The sequence below is a fragment of the Eleutherodactylus coqui genome, chromosome 4, assembly GCF_035609145.1.
Source record: "Eleutherodactylus coqui strain aEleCoq1 chromosome 4, aEleCoq1.hap1, whole genome shotgun sequence".
In the NCBI taxonomy this organism is placed as follows: domain Eukaryota; kingdom Metazoa; phylum Chordata; class Amphibia; order Anura; family Eleutherodactylidae; genus Eleutherodactylus; species Eleutherodactylus coqui.
This window is the reverse complement of record NC_089840.1, coordinates 216,689,936-216,695,947: the sequence shown is the minus strand read 5'-3', so window position 1 is coordinate 216,695,947 and position 6,012 is coordinate 216,689,936. Positions and strand designations below refer to the sequence as shown.

Below are 6,012 nucleotides of genomic sequence, written 5' to 3'. Positions count from 1 at the left end.
TAAGTCCACAGTCCCCATGATTAAAATCTTTCTCTACTGCTCTAAATGTGGCACATGTTGTCCTGATGCATAAATACCATCATTCTGCTGTACCACCTTATCTTGTTAATCCAGAGGAAGGCAAAAAACCCCCAATGAGGCAGAAGCCAATTTAGCCCATTGGGGGAAAAAATTCCTTCCTGACTCCATAATGGCAGTCAGAATAATCCCTGGATCAACATTTTGAAAGTTGGTACGGCAGATCGATGTTATCTATGCAGCAAGACAAGATGCCCAATATTTCTAGCAGTAGAGTAAGATGTGGAGCATGGAGAATGTCGGCGGAACTGATAAGCCAATGGGGAATGTGGAATGAGTGGTTGTTGAGAAAAGGTGGTAAAATAGATTGATGTTTTCTCAACTTCTCCATTCCCCTCCCTTCCAATCGCAGGCTTACTTCTTGTTCCTCCCCGCTGATACTGTGCAATGGAAGGGGCGGAGCTAAGCATAGGAGCCCATGCAGCGGCCGATGTTCTTGGACTATCTTTTGGGCCCAATGTAAAAACGCCCGGAGCTATATTGGCTTGGAAATACGCCCGTGTGATCTGATGCATTGGAACACAGGTTGTGTTAAATTGCTGTCTGTCAAGGCTCTGGACGATATTATGGTCATTTCCATATGCGGGGAGCAGCCCATGAATACATTGCGGCAGAAGGAAAGGCTTCTTCACCTCCGTCCAGAAGGGATTTCCAATTCTGAAATCACGTGGGAAACGGCACATTCATCTCCAATATTGTCTTTAACCCAAAGTCTGCCGGCCAATCCAAGGAGCAGACTTGTTGTTCCAGGTACTGAGCCAAAAACTGAAGAGGAAGATACATGGGAGTGCTGGCATAGATCTTGCCCAGTGAGACCAACTTCAGGTTCAGCAGTTGCATCCTGTCGGCAGCATCCATCTCTACGCTGTCCTTCAACTCTGTTTGTATGATTTCCTTCCATATCTGCTGCACCAAGAAAGCATTAGAAAAAGAAGCACATCTAAGGATTGCAAGCTTGCACTCTGAAAGCTGGAATGGGTCTGCAAATTTCTCATACAGAACTGTAAGGTCCATTACCTGTGAATCAAGCTGCGCCGCAGAAGTCTGTGCTGGAGGATGTTGGGAGTATTTCCTGAGTAGCACTTTCTGGATTTCAAGCTGTACTTTAGCGACATCCATTAAGTCTTCCAGCTCATGTATGAGTTCTGAATCTTCAGCACGTCCATACTGGCCATTGGTGGTTCTGGCACACAAGATGGCTCTAGATAAGTATTCAATCCTTCCTTTCAGAGAGATGTTGGGGCTCTCGTAGTCCGCTAGTTTGGCCATCACCCTGGCAGCTTTGATGGGACTTCCCTTCTTCTGGTAGTAACAGAACAATAAATTCATGTAGCGCACTTCGTTGTCCTCATGGTTGGACATGCGCACCAAATGAGACTCCAGAAAAGGTGACTTCAGCTCCAGCAGGACGTCTGTGAGATCAACCTTGATGAGCCAGTTGAATAACACAATATGGAAGAATTCATCTGCAGAGCGCGGAAGCAATTCCAGTATCTGGTGAAAAAGAAGTCCAGAGGGGTCGTGCTTTGTGGTTACTCTTCGGGGAGCAGATTTCCTTTGGTTGACCAGCTCTTGCAGTAAATCAATGATGATTTTGTAGCTGTGCATCTTGGTTTCAAATGCTTGTAAGCCCAACTCATCGCCTTCGGGCTCACCGTTCTTCAGATAGCGCAAACCAAGGCCTTGCGGATCCTTGTTTCCAGCATATGTAAGGCACAGCTGTACTACACCCTCATAAAAACACTGCTGTCTGTACTTGCCACAAACACTAGCCAAGTCAAGAAGGTGACATACTTTCTGGTACTCCTGCAGTGACGCGCGCAGCAATTGTTCTTTATCATACTTGTTGTTGACTTGAAGGGATCGTTGTATAAGTACATAAGCCTTGGACAATATGGCATCTTCACTGCTGTAAAATATCGGGCACATGTGCTGCAGGTAAGAGATCACCTCATCCGTATTTACATTGTGACGGATATGGCAGTCGATCAATGATGCGATGAGAGTCTTGGTCAGCTTCTTCCCCCGGATGACTAGATCTTTAAAGGTCATGTTTTTCAGCTGCTTCTGCAACTCCTTGCGAAGCCCAGACACTACCTGGTGAAAGTAGGGCTCACAGAACTGGTTCCACACCGCTAAGGTTTGGCAGGTCTTCTTGACCAACTGGTGAATTCCTTGAAGGGAGGTCTTCTCCGTTAGCGGGGCCTCAGTGTGACACTCGTCATGTACCTCTTGGTGATGGCAGGTGTTGGTATCACGCTTTAGGAAACTGAAGGCTTTTCCAGAACTGTTCTTCAGCTTCTGCCTTGTGCCGGTGGTCGCCCTGTTGCCACGAGGGACCGTGCTCTCATATTTAGACTTTAGATCTCTGAGGGTGCCCGTTCCAAAATTAAAATTTCTCTCCAGAAATCCTTGTAAGTCTCTGAGGTCTCGTAGAGCTGATTGCAGAAGTTCTCCGGAGATGCCACTATCCATTTTTATGAAGTCACCGTTGTCATTCTTGCATGTTCTTTCGACTATGAGGTCTTTATCCCAGATGAGGTGAATAATGCTGGTAAAATAGATGTAAATCCCATTGTGTCCTCCAGAAAAATGTTGTTGAGTTGAACCCTGGAAGCGTTTATTTGGTATCTGGCTACATGTGGGTAAGGGTGACCCAACAGATATGGTGTTATTTGCCCTGGTGTTATTGGGTGCGGGAAGTGAAGAGTTATTCTTCACCTGCGCTATTCCTCCATATCTGAAAAATACCTCAGTAGCCCAGGTAGACAGCTTCTGATCGGAGGCAGCAGTAGAACACGCAAGGTGTAAACTAGCTGCACAGGCCTGGTCCGGGTGATACACCTTAAAAAGTTGTTCAGTCTTCTGCTCATCTTCATCTTCATAAGCGTCGATGAGAGGATCCTGAAGCTGCTCCACCGGTCTGACCAGAGAGAAGATATGGCTTCCATGTGCGGAGAGCACAACAAACGTCTTGGCTGGAACCATATGTTGTTGGATGGAAGAGTCCTTGACAGACGCAATTACACAGGAATGACCCCGCAGATGTTTTACGGCATGTGTTTCCATTAATTGGTTCTGAAATGGGACGCAGTTATGGTTGATGCACCATAGTTGGTCATAGACGGCGTTTTCAGCAGCTGCCATAAGGAAAACGCCATCGCTATAAAGCACTTGATGGACGTTTGATGGCTTGTCCACGGTGGCAGAGTCTATAAATCCGGGCGGTAGGCGAATATGGACTAAATCCAATCGCCAGGGCTGAGCTGCGGGCCGCTTTGACGGGGCGGATGTAAAGTAAAGGCGGACGCCGGCGCCAGTAATAGCCACCAAGTCACAATTCACAGATTCTGAATCTTCAATGACAGCAATCTGAATGATGGGCCTGAAGAGTGACGGGTCGGCTGTCTTGGCGATCCCTACAGCAGCGGATACGATGGCGTCCTGGAATACTGACGCCTTTTTGGTTATTCCGCTGCCATCTGGACCCAAGTCATAGACCTGTAGTACGCCGCTCTCAGAGCGGGTATACAAGATGTTTCGGCTGTCATCCACAGCGATCTGAACGACGGGGTCATGGCTGCTTAGAAGCCAGGAGGCGAGCAGCACGCCGGCCGCGCTCCGCGTACAGTTAATAATCTGCCACTTGGGGCTAAGCCAGCCGGCTTCAGCCCGGTAGACCACTTCATACAAGCAGCCGGATGTACCAGACAGAAAGATGCGCCCATTGTGTGTGCCGGCGACAGATACGTAGGTATCTTCTGCAGCGGCTGAATACAAGGGCTCTTCTAGCAGCTGGATCTGCCCAGAAGGGTTGTCATGGGGATCTTCAGGCTGCAGACAGCTCACTCCTAATACAACAAGTGTGACCGGAGTGGCAATGATCAGCAGATGGGATGTCTGTGGCTGGACGACACCTTCTTGAGGTCTGACCAGTCCAGCACACACTATTGTGTCCCTGAGGCCACCAAAGCGAGTGACATTCCGGCCGGTGCGGAAGTCCCACAGGAAGAGGTCACTGCTAATGGTCAGCCAAGCCTGGCTGATCTCAGGGAACACTCCCATCATGCAATGAGTGTTCTTCATAGGGTTAAAATAATCTAACATCTCCGGGGGAAGCGGCACTGTGTGCACAGCGCTGACCACCGGGAGTGTGGGGGCGACACCGAGCAGATGAGGGGCCTGCAGAGGGTAATCAGCAGGGGAGTTACCTGACAGAGCAGGGCTGTCCCGAAGGTCCAGGGCGGATGACAAGTCCCTGTAGGCTGAGGCCTCGTGCAGCAGGCGCTGGATCCTCTTCTTGGCTGCGTCCATCGCGTCGTCCATACGGGTTGAGCGCGACTCTCAACTGTCAGTTGAGCCGTGTGCAGTCTGTTGTGACATCAGGTGCGCGCGGGAGGACACGTGACCCGCGGAGCTCGAGCGGGGTTTGACAGCTCACGTGACTCCTGTCTCTTCTTCCTGCAGAACTGCAACACAGAGTAGCCGGGAGGCATATTTGGGATTTCAGCCGCAGTTCAGTAGCAGTGAGCGATTCCAGCGACCTGATTGGTTGTTGGAGACACACCCCCTTTGGAGATGTGCACGTGTGGCCGGGTAGTTAAACAAGCAGCAGCACGGCCGTAGGAGGGTCGGCAACTAAGCCCAAGCCTAAACCCTAACCCTAAGGTTGCTTGAATTGCTGAGTTTAGGCAGAACTGGGGAAGAAAAAGTTAATATGCCCTCCGCAGGATTACATCATGGTGAGCGGCTCTGCGGAGCCTCGGAGCTCCTACTGCGGAAGGAGAGAAGCTTCACTCTGCTGCACGTCTGGTGTATGTAGTCTGCTCATATGTGTGTATATTTGCTGTATACTATGTATGTGTTAATATGCTGTATACTATGTATAGTATGTATAGTGTGTGTGTATATATGCTGTATACTATGTATGTGTGTGTATATGGCTGTATACTACTGGTATGTATAGTGTGTATATATGCTGTATACTATGTATGTGTGTGTGTATATGGCTGTATACTACTGGTATGTATAGTGTGTATATATGGCTGTATAGTCTGTATGTGTGTATATGGCTGTATACTATGTATGTGTGTGTGTATATGGCTATATACTACCGGTATGTATAGTGTGTATATATGGCTGTATACTACAGTGTGCAGTGTGTGTATATATGGTAGTATAATACACTGTGGGCATAGTGTGTATATTCTATATGTAGTACACTGTATATAGATATGCCTGTATACTATGTATAGTGCGTGTATATATGCTGTATACTATGTATAGTGTGTATATATGGCTGTATACTATGTATGTATGTATATATGGCTGTATGCTATGTGTAGTGTGTGTATATATGCTGTATACTATGTATGTGTGTGTATATGGCTGTATGCTATGTATAGTGTGTCTATATGGCTGTATACTACCGGTATGTATAGTGTGTATATATGGCTGTATACTACAGTGTGCAGTGTGTGTATATGGTAGTATAATACACTGTGGGCATAGTGTGTATATTCTATATGTAGTACACTGTATATAGATATGCCTGTATACTACACTGTATAGTTGGTATACATTGTATATGACTATGGTCCCCTGCACACGGGCGGAAATTCCACGGCGGGATTTCTCGCAGAATTTCCGCCCGTGCCCGCCTGCATAGGATTGCTTTGCAAAACGCAATCCTATGCAGACGGCCGTGATTTGTCCGTGTGAAATCACACGCGGTAAACAAATCATGACATGTTCTATTTCTGTGCGGGTCTCACAGAGGCCCACACAGAGATGTCACCCCTGGCACGCCGCCTCCGCTCTGCGCATGTGCCCGCTGGGTGGCAGCCTGCACATCACAGAGAGGAGAAGACGCGGAAGAAGGTGAGCCGCACTGCTCACTGCCAGGGCGCGGGTCGGATCCTGCTGCGAGAATTC

The 6,012-nt window shown here is 48.1% G+C and overlaps 1 pseudogene; it reads right to left on the bottom strand.

Annotated features, from left to right (window-relative positions):
* Nucleotides 1-248: 248 nt before the first annotated feature.
* Nucleotides 249-4,613, bottom strand: LOC136626608 (nuclear pore complex protein Nup155 pseudogene; annotated as a pseudogene).
* Nucleotides 4,614-6,012: the final 1,399 nt, after the last annotated feature.